The sequence below is a fragment of the Neomonachus schauinslandi genome, chromosome 9, assembly GCF_002201575.2.
Source record: "Neomonachus schauinslandi chromosome 9, ASM220157v2, whole genome shotgun sequence".
Lineage (NCBI taxonomy): Eukaryota > Metazoa > Chordata > Mammalia > Carnivora > Phocidae > Neomonachus > Neomonachus schauinslandi.
The window spans coordinates 97,517,185-97,532,028 of record NC_058411.1 but is presented as its reverse complement, the minus strand read 5'-3'; the positions used below and the strand labels follow the sequence as shown (position 1 = coordinate 97,532,028).

The 14,844-nt window shown below is 49.9% G+C and overlaps 1 protein-coding gene across 1 annotated transcript in view; it reads right to left on the bottom strand.

Annotated features, from left to right (window-relative positions):
* The window catches only part of LIPC (lipase C, hepatic type), a 153,334-nt gene that overhangs the window by 102,352 nt on the left and 36,138 nt on the right, over window positions 1–14,844 (bottom strand). The window lies entirely within an intron of this gene.

Here is a 14,844-nt window from a genome sequence, read left to right as displayed (position 1 = left end):
CAAGATGTCCTGGGAAATCAAATGTCCAAAGATAAATGAGTGCCTTTCTTTGATGTTTGTTCCCAGATGAGCAAAGCAGGTGAGGGTCCCTGAGACAGTGATGGGAAGCTGGAGAAGCTGGTAGGAGGGCAGGTCCGGGTGCTGGGTCCCTGAGGGAGAGGGCAGGGGAGGGTTTGGACACATGGGAGTGGAGGAGATGAGATGAATGCGTGTCAGTCTCCGGGTGGAGAGGAGACTCTCTCCAGGTGAGAGGAGGAGCGTGGCTGACCCCGGGCTGGTTACAGGGGCCCTGAGGGGGTAAAGGTGGCAGGTGCCGTAGCTTGAAGGTAAGCCGTGGGCAGGAAGTCGGGGTCTGTGTGGGCTGTCACTTTACAGACACCCCACAGCAAGAGAGGGGGGAAAGGAAAGAGCAGAACAGATTCCAAAAGGTTGATGTGGTCTAGGGCATAGACTTCTGTAGCGGCAAAAGCATTTTTGGTGACGCTCTCATTTGAAGACTTCGATCAGCCAGTTAGAAGATTGATGGCACTTCCCCTGGGAGGGGCTCTCCAGGTTGTAGGAAGGCAGAATGCGCACTGTAGCCTACCCTCAAAGGTGCTGACCTCCTCCTGTGCACACACAGCTGCTTGAGAGACAGGACAAGGTGCCAGGTGGGTGGTAAAGTGACAAGGGGGCCGACCAGGAAAGCAGTACGTGCTCTAAGGGGGTGTCTCCTTGTCCCCTTCCACGGCGGAGTGGTTAGAAGCAGACACCGAGCACTGAGCTGGGGCCTCCCCAAGGCAGTCCATGCCCGAGCTCCAACTCCCACTCAGGTCTGCACCTCCCCATCCTGGCCGTGAGTCAGGCCCTTGGGTCTGTGTGACCCTGAGGAAGTTATGCAAACTCTAGTTTCCTCATCTGATGAATGAGGGCCCTGGGGTCATTGAGGAGATGAAAGACAATGGTTCTTGCAGATGGGGTTAGCACACAGCCTGGCTCCTTAAGTGCTCAGTACGGTTAGCAGCAAGTAACTGTTCAGAGAAGGGGGGCGATCAGAAGCCTCCTTGGGGAGGGGAAGCCTGAGTCAGATCTCAGCAAATGGTTGGAGCCTGAGACAAGGAAGCTCAGAGGAGTGAAGTGGGGGTGTCCGCCATTTGAAGCCAGTGTTGTGAAGGAGTAAAAGGAGGAGAGTTGGAGAGATGAACAATAAGGCAGGAAAGGGTTGTTGTTGGTTGGTTGGTTGGTTTAAACTCATTCTCAGGGGGCGCCTGGGTGGCTCAGTCAGTTAAGCATCTACCTTTGGCTCAGGTCATGATCCCAGGGTCCTGGGATCGAGCCCCGCATCAGGCTCCCTGCTCGGCGGGGAGTCTGCTTCTCCCTCCCCCTGCTCTTTCTCCCCCCACCCCGAAAAATAAATAAAAGCTTAAAACAACTCATCCTCAGGTGAAAGAGTGTAATGAGGCTGGGGGTGGGGGTGGGGAATCCCTTTCCATTGCAGGCCCTGAGGCAAAACAGCCTCTAGGCAACCTGGAGAGAAAAGGTAAAGGATGCTGGGACAGAGGTCAGGTGGCTGAGACATTGCCTCTGTGTGTGTGTGTGTGTGTGATTGTACTAAGCAAAGATGGAGAGGGGCGTGGTGGGGCTGAGGGGTGATGTTTCTGGGCCAGTTCCTACCATGCTCTCACTGGGCTAGAAACTGATTACTTTCCTCTTGTCTCTTGGACACACAGGATGGTCTGGCACAGGGACTGACCAGATGTAAAAAAAGACAAGGAGTCTCCCTGGTTGCTGGTCTTGGGTGCTGCTCCAGCCCCCACCCAACAGCCGGCTCCGTTTGTTTTGCTTGTGAGGAGGTGCTAGCCCAAGACACTTGGAACCCCTTCTTTCCTACCCTTGGTCCCCCAAGCGCCCCTGTGGGATGACCCAGTGGTGGCAGCTGCTCAGGGCCCAGGGCGAACCGCAGCCCAGGAGTCTGTCCTTTGCTCTTTGTCTTCCATGGTTAAAGCCACTTTCGGGCAGCAGGGAGGAACCAGCAATTTGGCGCCCACAATCAGCTGTGGGGGGTTAGGGTCTTATGTCCCTCCCTCCAAACTACCTGCCGGAGAGTAGTGGGAGCACAGAGAGTTTCCTGCGGCCCGCAGAGTCACACTGACATGCTTCCTTACACTTCAGAGTGCCCTCCCCTAGGGGATCACAGTTCTCTCCTTGGAGGGGGCAGGACAGGTACTAGCGACAAATGTTGGGGGGCTGAGCCCCTTTCCGGAGGTCACGGAGCTCACCGAGACTGGAAAGACTGCGGGGCCCCAACCGTGCTAGTGGCTGTTGTCAGGACCCAGGAGCAAATGGTCCACAGGAGACACGAGCATGGTAGTCCGGCCGGGAGGCCCCTGCCGCAGTGTGTCATCCACCACTGGGGGACTGGCCCCTGGCTTCCACTCTGTACAGCCGTGCGGCTCTGGTGGGTCCCCACCGCCGGGAGGCAAGAGTGGACCCGCTTCCTGGACTCTGCCACAATGACTTCAAAAGCAAGGCTGAGGCGGCAGCATTCTGGGGCCACTTAGCAAGACAGGATTCATTCCAGAACTTGTGCAAGTGCTAATGAGGACCAAGAATATCTCCAACTGACCTATCTCGGCAGGCAGGGCCCGGCGGGGGAGCAGAGCTGGGGTGTCCTGGAGGGGTTCTGCGGGCCTGCTCCCTCTGCCTGGGCCTGCAGAGGCCAGGGTTCAGCTCGCAGGCGCCCTTCAGCACTGCCTGGGGGTGGAGGGGGTGTGGAGAATGCCACTGAGCCAGGGCTGGGCCCCTCCCACCTAGGAGACGGAAGCCAAGGGCAGCGGTGCAGGTGAGAAAACCAACTTGGCCATTACCCTGCCCCACCGAGCCTTACTTCCCAGGTGCTGGGATCAGTCAGCTGGCCTATCCATCTCCTGCCCCGCCCGCGGAGGGTCTCACCTCTCGTGCTTAGAACTAATCTGTCTGGATGTCTAGAACCAGGCAGGGGAGGGGCGTTCATTTCCTTGGCTTTGGTCTGGGGCGCAGTCAGGGAAGAAGTTTACGTGTGCGTGTGTGCGTGTGTGCACACATTCATGTGTGCGTGTCTAAACTGGCATCACAGACAAGGCAAGAAGGGGACCACTGGTGCCAGCTTTCAGCTTTTCAAGGAGGATGCAGAATGCCTTTACGATAAATACTAAATGTGAGCCTCTTTAGTGGGATAGGGTGGGGTCGGAGCCAGAAGGACCCCTGTCCTGGACCCAGGTGCCAAGTAATTAATTAAACCAGTTAATCAATCAGTCATGTTAAGTCACTCATCAGCATCTGCCTAGCACCCACTATATGCTATCCCCTATGCACAGGCTGGGCCTTGGTCCCAAGGGCTCACAATCCTATAGGGGAGGTCGAAATATGAACAAGCAGACAAAAAATATGACTACAGTGTGATACATGCCAGAAGCAGGTAGAGGTGATGGAAGCAAAGAGGAAGGGGGCCTAACTCCAGGGGCAGAGGGACGACACTCGGTGTCCGGCTTGGATGACGAGGTGTGGACACTGGATGGATGGGAGGGGGGACGCAGGAGCAGAACTTTCAGGAGCAGGGCCGCACTGCAGGGAAAACAGTGGGAGGTAGGTGTAGATGGGTGGGAATTCTCAGGTGGAGCTGAAATCTGGAATTTGACGGAATTTTAACCAGAGGGGGAGGAGTCAATGCGAGTAGAAGCTTTCCTTCGGCACCTGGCGAAGAGGTAGTTCTCTGTGGAGACGAAGAACACAGGCTCTGGACTGAGAGCATCTGAGTTCAGATCCCAGCCCCGCTGCGGGGAAGATGGGTAGTTGAGCGCTTGGTGGGACAACTGGCATAACCCTCAGTAAGTGTTGGCTTTTGTCGCTGTTGTTATTCAATCTCCAAATGCTTAGTTTTTCCTTTGAAGTGTTTCTCGTGTCTTGCTTTGACTCTCTTGCAGCAGTGACCACCTGAGTCTCTGCACCTGAGCGCTGCTGCACCCCCCCTCACCTCTGCGTTTCCATGTGTCTAGGAAGCCAGTCTTGTTGGCTTGCTTTCTTCCCCTGCAACCCGCCTGTGGACCAGCCCACACTGAGCCCCCTTAGTGTCATGTTCCAGCTACTTCTCTGCTCAAAAGCCTCCATGTGCCCTGTTTTGGAGAAGTAGCTGTGTGGCCATTGTCCCCTTACGGATGAGAACACCATGCGCCAAAGAGGCTAAGTGAGCCAGCCATATTCCTAAGGCAGCCCAGCCCAGCCCCTTCCTAGCTAAGCGTCCTTGAACAAGCAAGGGAACCCTCCAGAGCCTGAGCGCCCGAGGCATTGAAAGAGATGTTGGAAGAGCTCCCTGTAGGGTGGAGTGAGGATTATAACCTAAGTGAAGGGCTGGTAGTGCATCTGGCACACAGGACACGGCTCTGGAGCTTTGAAGTCCCTTCTGTCCAGCTGGGTGGGTGGTCCCTGGCCCCAAGAACCCACCAGGACCGTTTGCACATGCTGCCTCCTCTCCAGGGCCTTCCTTCCCTTTCCACTTTCCACGTCTCTGTCGCCCCGTTAGCTCACCACCACTATCCAAATATTTGCCCCTCAGGGAGCACCCCCTGCCCCACGAGCTCTTCTGCACCCCTGACTTCCCCAAAGCCCCTCCTTCACTGCTTCACACACAGAGTTAGAACTCCAGGAAAAGGCCCAAGCCTCATTTCAGAGCTATGTTTTAAATGTCCTTAAAGACAGAAGCCAGAGTGGTCGGAGGCCAAGGCTCCGGGAGCTGAGGGGCTTCGGGTATTTTGGAGTAGGCTTGAGTGGGGCTCACAGGCAGTTGAAAGGCCATCCAGAGCAGACCCCCACAGGGCCGCACTCACGCATCCACCCGCAGGCTTGGAGGCAGAGAGACCGAGACCCTCGCCGCCTGGCCTTCGGGATGAGTCCCAAGAATGGTTCTCCCTTGCTTGGCAAGTGGGAGGGGCCCGCTCTTGTCAAGTGCAGCCAGTTGTCCACACATCTCACTGTTGCTCTGATATCAGAGGAACCCAAGGGCCTTGCCCAAGGCCGCCCAGGGTCTTCGTGCCAAGGAGGAAGCCGGGCTACATGCACAGGGCCTGGGAGGCTGTAAGATAACTTGGTCCCTCTCTGAAGAGCAAAGGGACCCAGTATCTGTTCTAGTCCAGGCGTCCTTGGGAAGGGGGTGTGCACTCTCCTGTTCCTTCCTGGGACAGTGGTAAATGCAGCCAGGACTCTGCGCAGAGCCCAGGGCTGCTTTCTACTTCATTATGAGCCAAGCCCAATTCGGGGGAGTGTTTATTTGCTTTCCCGTAAAAGTAAACATCTCCTTAGAGGGAATACAAAACACCTGTTTGCTGGTGGGCTCTCATCTTATTTTCTCTGTTCTTAGGAGTGGGTGCAACTTCCTCCAGAAACCGCTGCTTTCCGGAAAACCTGGACCAACCCTGGGACTTGTTATGTCATTTTGGCTTTGATTTATGTACGCATGGATTTATTGTTAACTCTCTATAAAGGAGAACAAAGGAAAACAAAACAATGAAGCCAGTGCTTCAAAGATGGTCCCACTCAAACTTAAGCCAAGGACTAAAATCCAACCTCACCAGCAAATATTTGCCCCTCAGGGAACACTATCCAAAGCAGGATCTCTAAGAAGATGCTTTCTGAGGCACCTCCTGCTTGCTGGGAAAGGTAACCACTAGGCCACTAGATTTATTTTTTGACTAGAATTCAAAGCAGTCTTCTTGGGCTGAGAGAGGCCAGCCCTGCCTAATGTCCACTAGGCTGCTGGCTTTCAATGACCAAAAGCTGGCGTTGTCCCAGCAGAACTTGAAGATACTTAATTCACCTGAAAAATCTGAAGTGAGTCCTCCACCACTCACTCCTAGAACGTATTACGTCCATCACCAAAGGGAGATTTACGGCCTTCTCACCGTTCTATGATGTAGTAACCTTTCCTCTTAAATATTCATTAGAAAAATAATAAAGCCATAAGGGCACCTGGGAGGCTCAGTTGGTTAAGCATCTGCCTTAGGCTCAGGTCATGATTCTAGGGTCTTGGGATCAAGTTCCGTGTCAGGCTCCCTGCTCAGCGGGGAGCCTGCTTCTCCCTCTCCCTCTGCCTGCCACTCCCCCGGCTTGTGAGCATGCGTGCATTCTCTCTCTCTCTCTCTCTCTCTCTTTCTCTTTCTCAAATAAATAAAATCTTAAAAAAAAAAGGCCTTAAAAACAAAAAGAAAAATAATAAAGCCACAGTTGTAAGCACCTCAGTGGTGTTATTGGGGTCGAACTAATGTACAACTAAACTATCTCCTAAAGACCAGAGAGATAGTTGGCAAGGGGCCTTTTCAGAAGGTTCTGTAACCCCCATAGTCCCCATTCTATTGGGACACTGGAGTCAAGGACAAGGGACAGAGATGGGTGGTACTGGGTGTGTAATTCCCAGGGCATAAGGATGACCCAGATTCTACTGGAAAGAGCGTCAGAATGGAGTTCTTTGGTTTCTGAGCTTTCCTCATGGGGAAAGCAACCAAAAGTAGTATTCGGCTCTGGCAGAAAGCTGGTCTAAGAGCTGAAAGTATCCAAGACAGAGGGCTGAGAGATGGGAAAGCCTCAAAAGACACTGTTGTCCTAGGTGTTTTGACTTGGCGGGAAGAGCCAAGGATGGGGATGATCTTCCTGCTGTAAATGGCAACAAAGGCATGCACACCAGTACAAAGAACAAACCGAGTTGTTTGTTTTAATCTGCCTGGGTTATGCTTTCATTGCATGAGGTAGAGGGACATGGTGGGGAAGTTCAGTGATTCCAACCAGAGTATATGCCAACCTTGCTGGGGGAAGTCCACACCCCAACTTTCAAAGGTCAGTTTGTGAGCTTCCCATTTAGTGAGCTCTTCCTGATGACCCCATTTAAAATTTTATTCTCCTTTGAAGAAGCATGGCACAGGATATATGGGCACAAATTTTTCTCTGGAATTTTCCCTGTCTCTGTAGGAGTAAAAAACTAAAATACTTATTTTTTTTTTTTTTAAAGCTGTCCAGCTACTGAGGATAGCAAGGACTTTTGCCATTTAATTTTTGTTATTATCCAGCTCATGAAAATGTATTTCTTAATCCTCTAGCTACAGATGCTCCTGATCAGAAAAAGCATAAACCGATATGTCCCCTGCACTCCAGGAGCATATCATTTAAGACTAACAACATGGCATATACAACACGGAGGGACGTGCGGAGCATACCCAAGCAGCCAGCATCCGTGGCAGGACGAAGACACGGGTTTTGGTCCAGGAGAAAGAGGAAAAGGAACTGTGTGAATGGCAGAGGCTGCTAGATACATAAGCGCAAGGTGAAAATCCTTACCTTTTATCCACTTTGGTCAATTTTATATAGAGAAAATGACGAAGCCAGTGTTTTTCTGCCCTTTTGATTACCAAATGGGATTACCTGGTTGCTTGGCCAGTAAAGATATTACCCACGAAGGGGACTGATCCCAAAATGACATGACCTTCATCATCGAAAGACTTTCAGAAGAAGACAGCTTTGAGGGTCTCATCTACCATGGGTAGGGAGGAGGAGGGTCTGATGCACTGAGGGAGCTATTCCGGGTGTGTGATCTACGAAGCGGGGAAAAGCTCATCTGCTGTGGCCTTCCCCTGGAGAAGCAGGTGATATCTAACACACTGGGGGCTTTGTAGGTAATCTTGCTTTCCATGGGTAAGCTTGAGGAAGAATTGGGATCTTCCATGCTCTGATGCCCAGGGCTGCTCAGCTCACACTACCTGGCAGTAGCCCCCAGGGCTCACTTGACAGGCTTGGATGCTGAGAAAAAAGGTGCTGGGCCCTGGATGTCATCTCTGCTGGAGACTGGTTTCCACCTTGCTCTGCACCCCTTGACCTTCTTAGTTTCTATTTCCTTACTAGCGAAAGAAATGAGTTGGACGAGATGTTCTCTACGAGCCCTTCCAATTTTCCAATTCTATGAATCAGGTGCACGTTAAAAAAATACATACTTCTTCAGTTGGGAAAATATCAATGATGGAGCCCTGAAAAGAAAGAGCATCTCTTGTTCCCATTTTGTTCTGCCTTTGGGAATGGGGAGGGGAACATTTGCAAGCTAGTACCTCAGGGAGAGAAGAGAGACGGAAGACACCTCCGGAGGGTTAAGGGGTGGGCCAGAGCCCCGCTGTGGATAGGGCTACTGCGGGTCCTCAGGGGTGGGGGCATCAGTGGTGGGCACCCATGTGGTCCTGCAATCCTCCCAGGAGAGGGGGGGCACCCCTTAGTCTCCACTATACCCCTCCTCTGCACCTGCCTTCGGGGCCTCTGGACTACATCAGGCCAGATGTGCCCTGTCCCTGGCTATGGCTTCAGCCATGGTCTCGTGCTCTGGGGCTGCCTGCTTTTTGCCCCCCATACAGGAAAAACTCATTTTTTCATGATTATCAAAGCAATACACACCACTTCGGAATAAGATGAAAGCACTGAAAAGTATTAAGAAGCACAAAAACCAAAGTCGGTTATAATCTAATCACCCAGAGCTATTCACGTTTAAGTGCATTTTCTTCTAATGTATTTTTTTCTTCTTAACATGAATGTACCCATTTTGTAACTGGCTTTTTTGGATTCAGTCTCATAGCATGTTCCCATGTCATGAACCGTCTCCAGCCCCCACGTCATTCCCACTGCTTCCCAGGGCTGATGCACCTCTTTGGTAGCCCCGTCCAAGTCAGGGCATTCTAACCTCCACTCCTCGCTCGGGCTGTTTACCTGCTCGAAGTGCAGCCACTCGCAAACCATTTTTAGTCTTATGATTCTTTAGGGCCCTAGGTCCTCCACAAAGCCTTTCAGGCCACCTTGGAGGGCCCTCCTGATCATCCTTCCATCCCTAACATCCCTCCCCTTCCCTGGACTCTGGACAAACTGCCTTTGGTCTTGTCTTCAATGTGTGCTGCTCTGGACAGTTAGGTCTCTCTTTATGTAGATGTCCCTCAGGCAGCAGTGTGATGGGAATAATCAACAACTGGCTCCCTAATTGATATATATACATATAATGATTGTATAATTGATAACAAGGACATGTATTATATAATTTACAAATAATAATAAAATATCCAATACACTTTAATGTAAACTCTACATAACCAGCTGATTCTCACAGAATGCTCTCAATCATTTTTGCTGAACTTTTGATCGTTAGCCAACCCATGGTTGGTATTTTCATTTACATTCATGAGGAAATCAAAAATGAAACAATGAAGATGTGTACTGGAACTTCAAACATTCAACAGTGACATGAACTACTTCTTTGCTCTGTCAGGTAATTATTTTTGAATTCTGGAAGAATATTACCTCCATTTTTGTCTTATTTACAATCGGAATAATTAGAGACACAATACACTTATATGTTTAATCTTCATTATTAACATTTTCTCTATGGTTTTCTTAAGTCCAAACTGGGGGCTGGCAATTTATGGCCTGCCACATCTGGTCTACCACCTACTTTTGTAAATAAAGTTTTATTGGAACATGGCCATGTCCATTCATTTATCTACTATCTGTAGCTGCTTTTGTGTTATAATGGCAAAGTTGTGTAGTTGACGATATGACCTACAAAGGGAAAAATATTTACTATCAGTGATGTTGCTAACAGGGAGTTGGAAAGACATGCACTTTAACACATCATTATATAGTATTTCTATCAAAAATGTCAATAAATGTCAATAACCTTAAGGACAGAGATAATAGTAAAATGGAGTGAGATAAATAGGAACAGAGGAGTTTTGGGTATTTATTACCTTTTTTTTTTTAAGATTTATTTATCTGAAAGGGGAGGAAGGACAGAGACAGAGGGAGAGAGAGAATCTCAAGCAGACACCCCACTGAGCGTGGAGCCTGACACAGAGCTCCATCTCACGACCCTGAGATCATGACCTGAGCCGAAATCAAGAGTTAGATGCCTAACAAACTGAGCCACCCAGGCACCCCACTACTGTTGTTTTTAAACATCACTTACTTAATTGTAAGTTTTTATAATTTAATTTAAAAATAATGGCTGTGCTTAAAAATCAGCTCACGAAATTTTTGAAAATGTAACAACTGGCTCTGTCAAGGGTGAAGGCTTTGATCTTCGGTGGGGAAATATGATCCCAGCCCATCTGGGTGGCGCCTCACTGCACCCCAGCCCTGGGGAAACCTCTGCTCAGGACAGGGGCATGTGAGGGTCTCATGCTCGTCATAAGTTTTTACTTAAACGTGAAGAAAGGAGCCTCTTGTGTATAGCAGGGGCTCCATCCCCATCTGTTGATTAGAAAATTAGTGGCCATGTACTCTGACCACCATAGGGAGTATAACCATGACCCTCTCCCCACCATGCGCGGAAATGAGTCATTCTGGACAGAACCATCCAGAAGGAACAGATGGTGCCCTGGCCCTGTATGACCTGGGTGGGTAGTCTATGGGAATAGAGCACAGGGTCTGGCCAGTCAGCCCTGTCAGCTTATGCCCAATTTTCTGCTTTGGAAGTACGAACTTAATAAGCCTTCCCTACCCCCTCTCCCACCCCAGGAAGGCAGGAGTAGCTGGCTGACTGAAGCCTACTCAAACTTCCCTGGAGTCATGTGGCCCTGGCCTAGGAAAACAACAGTCAGGACCCATGATCTGAACCAATTGGTGTTTTCTCTGAGGAAATCCCATGCCTCAAACCTTCCACTGTCAGCTGCTCTGTGGCCTTGGGAAGCAAGCTGTTTTTCTGGCTAGTTGCTTTAAGTTTGCTAGAGCCACAAGACAAGGGACGCTGAGCCATCTGCATGGAATAGCAGGGAGAGGACAGTGGCCCAGGGGCTGCAGTGCTGAGCTCCTATCCCACCATCGCCACCACGCTATGTGACCTTGGGCTTGAGCCTGTTTCCCTGCGGGTTAGATGTCTCACAGGATTATTGTGAGGTCAACTGAGACAATATATGTGAAAGCGTGCTGCAAATAGTAAGCATAAGGGGACAGTGAACAGGACTGGCAGCAGAGATTCTGTTGGAAACACCAGGTGTTCCGTAACCCACATTCTCTAAAGAGGCTTGTCAGCCACTGGGGCCAGGTTCCCAAGGAAGCAGACCCAGTTACCATTCCCCACCCTCCTCTGGCCACATGGAGGAGGTAAGTGGGAGAGGGAGGTAGGAGAAGGTGGGAAAGTAACTCACAAAGGGGGCCACAGCTGTCCTTCTCCATGACAGACGGGCTGGGTTCACACTGACAGGACCCTCAGAAAGCCATGCACCCATCCTCACAGGACCATCCTGGAGCTAAGACCACCTGCAGCAGGTGGGCCCAGAGTAAGCCGAGACCAGACAGAGCACAAACAGAATCTCTGTGTCCCCCACCTCTGCTCCACTACCAGCTCCCCCAGAGAGTAATTCCAGAACCAGGCCTGCTCTCCCATCCCACCCCACAGTGCCCCAGTGGGAAGAGGAGTCAAAGAGTAGAAATGTCTCCTCCCCACTTCAGATCACACCTTCTCCCCGAATCTAGCTCATGAGCAGAAAAGGAAGACTGTCAAACGGATGTGAGACTGAGGCTTTAGAATTAAGTCATAATAAATTAGACTAAATTTGAACAATAGAACTGACCAAAAGTTAAGAAATCTGCCCAAGGGATGCCTGGGTGGCTCAGTCGGTTAAGCGTCTGCCTGCGGCTCAGGTCATGGTCCCAGGGTCCTGGGATCGAGCCCCGTATTGGGCTCCCTGCTCCACAGGGAGACTGCTTCTCCCTCTGCCTGCTGCCTTCCCTGCTTGTGCTCTCTCTCTCTCTCTCTCTGACAAATAAATAAATAAAATCTTAAAAAAAAAAAAAAGAAATCTTCCCAAGATGCTATTAAGGGATGGAAAAGTATGACTTGATACTACGTGGTCGACGTCAGGGATGGGAGAGCTATAAAACAGTTTCAGGTTCATACCCCTCTAAATTCAGACTGATCAATAAACCTGTAATGTCTTCGTTTTTATAGTAGGCTGTCCCTTTGAACTTAAATTGAATCAAATATATGTATGGAGCAGTGGTTCTCAAACTTGAGAAAAAAATTTATCGATCGATTTTATTTATTTCACTACTTTCCCTGGAGGGAACGGTGCTCGAAACTCTCACTGGCGCTTCTCTGTGTTAAAGAACCAACTGCAAATCCATTGCCTTACAAACAACAGAGTCTGCAAGGTCACCGGGGCTCCCCCCCACCCTCCATGCTCTTGAGGCCAGCACTCCCCAGGTGAATTAGCTGCTACAGCAAATCTTTGAGCAGGGGCCCGATGTGCATAGTGAAGGTGTGTAAGCAGGCTGTAATCTCCCCTTCAGAGAAAGGGCCCTTTCCCTGGTCAGGTTTGGGTACAGCTGATTTTACCCAAGGAGGGGCCAATTGGAGGTCCCATCCTTCTGGCCATAGTCATCTCTTTAAGGGTGAGCACCTGGCCAAGCAGAGTTCTTTCTGGAATGTTTACCAGAGGTATGTGATAAAATATTATAATCTGTCTGGAATTTTAAGCTCTAAGGACCAAAGAAATGTGGGACTCCCAAGTACCATCAGAGAGGGAGGAAGATAGAGGAAGAAAGAGACAGAGAGTAGGGGAAGAAGAAGTGAAGGAAGAAAGAGAACTGAGAGACATGGTGACTTTATGCGGGCTTGAATCCAGCTGTACCTGAAGCCTATATTTTGGACATCCTGTTATAGGAGTAAATAAATCCTCCTTTTTCCTTAAGTTAATTTGAGTTGGATTTCTGTCCTTGTGACCCAAAGTCCCAACTAATGCAATCATGGGATATTCTTGCCCACCTTTTCCACATCTTCAAATATGTTGATTTTCTTCCATCCCCACTGCACCCCCTGCTTTAATACTAGCCTCCCAATCCTGTGAGAGTAGGGTCTCTGGTTGCTCCGGGGATGCCCACCTCCAATTACTGAGTCCCAAGTGATGATCTGCCCAGCCCACGGGACTTCAGTGGAGAGGGCTTGGGTCAGCCTAGCTTCGGTACACAATGACTCTTTCTAGCACATTTCCTGGGACAATTGCAGCCTTACGACTTACAAGGTAAGACCCCTGATGCCCAGCAAAAGCTATCATGCATTTCCAACAACCTTCTAGTGTTCAACAAGGAATTCTCTGAGTCTTTAGACTGTGCACCTTTTTTTCCCTGGGCCCACTTTCACCTGCAAATCCTGACTATTGCAGGAAAATTCTCTTAGGGACTATTTTGTGGGAACCAGCACCGAGGGCTCTGGTATTAACACCAGGGATCTCCGCACAAATGTCACCCAATAAAGTTATCAGAACACCCCAGTAGGCAGACCACGACCTTCTTAGTAATAATCTAGGTAGAACAGACCACCATGGGTGGCCTGGGTGATCCCAGACTCATTAGCAATTCAGTGCATTTCCAGAATAGATTCAAATTTACAGCTTATTAACTGAAGATTTCATAGAAAAGGATTGAAATCACACATTGCCCAGCAAAACGATAAAAATTCCTCTTTAGCTGTTGCTATTCTTTACCCAGAGTGCCAAACAGTGCCAGCAACCCCCTCTCTCCCACTCCTGGCCTGAAATACTCCACACTCTTGTTCCAAGGCAATGCTGCAGGGGGCCCAGGACCAGCCTCATCACCTGGAACCTCATTAGAAATGCAAATTCCTGGGCTCCGCCCTAGGCCTGCTGAATCGGGAGGTCTGGAAAGAAGCCCAGAAATCTGTTTTAACAAACTCTCCTGGCAATTTGGATGCAGACTCGAATTTGAGAATCACTGTCAGAACCACAAACTAAGTGAGTCAGTTCCTGCCTCAGTTTCCACAGCCCACCCAGCAACACAGAAGTCCACATGTGTTCAAGAGGGGCCCATCTACTGCTCCTCAAGCAAGCTCCTTGGTGGTCTCCACCCTGGCCCCAGATCACGTATTAGTGGTGTCAGCCCATAAGAAGGGCAATTTTGCTACGAAGGTGCTAAGTCTCTGTGTGTTGTCACAGTACCTAGGCTGAGGACAGACTGGTTCCTCGTGTCTCTGTTCCAGAGCCTCAGATACATCAGAGTATCCAAGGGGTGGGGGCAGGGTGGGGTTTACATGGAAGGAAGGAAGTGGAATGAAAAAGTCTCCAAGGGAAGAAACAAATGTACTTTAAAACCTATTCTTCCCAGCAACCCTCATGGATTATAAAGCCACATCTATCTTTCAGAGTAAATAGCAATCAGTCCCGAGGAGCGAGGAGACATACAAATAATGGCCAACATGTGTTGATATTGACAGTGACCCATAAATCTCAATTTCTTTGGGAGAGGATATCGGGCGGCATTTTAATTCCAAGCCGTTGAATGAGAAGGAGCAAGATTTACCTCTGCTGTGGATCTGAGTGGAGCATCCCTGGAAATACAACCCAATGAACACGCAGTTAAGCACTAATTGATGGCCTCCAACATGCTTCATAACACTCCATTACCCAAATGGGGAGTGTGGCGGCCGAAACGTGGAGCAGCTGAGCCTGGGGTGAGCAGCCATCTAGGAAGGACAAAGGGCCCTGGGGCTGCTTCTGGTGTCGCAGCCTCCCCCAGCATGACTAATGGCTGCCACCTCCGCAGAGCACCCTCCTGCCCCCACCATGTGTGCATTGGAGCGCTTTGGAGCCTACCAGGCCCTTTCTTGAGGGTTCTTTTGCTTGTCTCCTTAGCAGATTTCTCCTCATGCATGGCCGGTCCCAAGCCTGGTCTTTGTCTTCAAGGGAAGACCTTTCCCTATAACTTGTCCATTTGTTGTATCATTTAAATAAGGCTTTGGAGTTACCATTCATCTACTACTTGCCCAGTGCTCTGCTAATTGTTTTTGTGCACATTAACTCACTT